Source organism: Octopus bimaculoides, chromosome 6 (genome assembly GCF_001194135.2).
Source record: "Octopus bimaculoides isolate UCB-OBI-ISO-001 chromosome 6, ASM119413v2, whole genome shotgun sequence".
Lineage (NCBI taxonomy): Eukaryota > Metazoa > Mollusca > Cephalopoda > Octopoda > Octopodidae > Octopus > Octopus bimaculoides.
This window is the reverse complement of record NC_068986.1, coordinates 108967839-108968978: the sequence shown is the minus strand read 5'-3', so window position 1 is coordinate 108968978 and position 1140 is coordinate 108967839. Positions and strand designations below refer to the sequence as shown.

Sequence of the window (1140 nt, the reverse complement as noted above, 5' to 3'; positions counted from 1 at the left end):
TCCGATGGTTAATTTCTCTCTTCCCTCCCCCTCTCTAGTTTACCCTCTTTCTTTCTCTATATGTCTCTCTCTCTCTCTCTTTACACACACACATATACTTATACATATACCCCGCCTCGTCGCCTTCCTTCTTCTTCTTCCCCCACGCGAGATCACTGCCAAATAAGGAACACCTACTTTACATATCTGTAGAGATCTGACGGCAGGTGCATCTCTATGGGAAATTACTTTCCTCTCTTTTCCTTCTGGTTGGCAGCTGAATTTATGTAAATCCAGACCAAGAAGAAAGGAACAGATATACATACATACATACAAAATATATATATATACATTACAGCAAACACACACATACATGAATGCATATGTATCTATTAGTCGCGTGTGTCGAAGTCTACACACTCGCAGTTGTGTTTATACTTACCTATTGGTATGTCTATAAAGTAATCTATACGCTAGTGGCTCTCGTGTATAGTAATGCTTGTCAATTAGAGTTTAAAACTAAATTGCTAATAATAAGGTCTTGTTGCGTGTGACGCACACTTACATGAATGGGAAAAGAAAAAAAAAACCCAGAAGCCGGAGTGGAAGAGAAAGAAATAACAGTTATATATTACATCCTAAACACTACCGAACAAACATTTTAGGAAGTTTGGCTATTTTAATTGTTTTTGATACATCACTTTATTAGAAGCCGTCTTAGTAAATTAATCCAAAAAAACTCTGTGTTTTTAGTTTATGTAATGACCACTTAGAAGTTGTTTTTAAGGTCCAAACCAGACGTCCGTTTATAATAATAGGTAAGTCAGTCTTCTTTCTGTTTAAGACGAGACGCGCGTTATTATATTCTTTCTCTATACATACATGTATATAAATTATATATATATATATATATATATATATTTATATATATATATTCACGCGAGCACACACTGTATCTATATATCTTCCATTTTTTGGTTTCGTTTTTCTTTCTATCTTGCGAATAAAAAGTAAAGATAACTTGGACATGACTAACATGGAAGGTCGAAGTTAACAATTCTTATGTGCGTAAGAAAAAAAAAAATATTTACTGACAAATTAGATTGTTTAAGTTAATAGTGGGGACTACAATGACATTCATGCCTTTCTCAAGGGCATTAT

At 33.9% G+C, this 1140-nt stretch overlaps 1 protein-coding gene across 1 annotated transcript in view; it reads left to right on the top strand.

The window, feature by feature from the left end:
• Nucleotides 1-266: 266 nt before the first annotated feature.
• The window catches only part of LOC106868910 (delta-like protein 1), a 40565-nt gene continuing 39691 nt past the window's right edge, over nucleotides 267-1140 (top strand). The window contains exon 1 of the mRNA XM_014914370.2: nucleotides 267-797. The gene's annotated coding sequence lies outside the window, so the exon portion shown is untranslated. The remainder of the gene's footprint in view (nucleotides 798-1140) is intronic.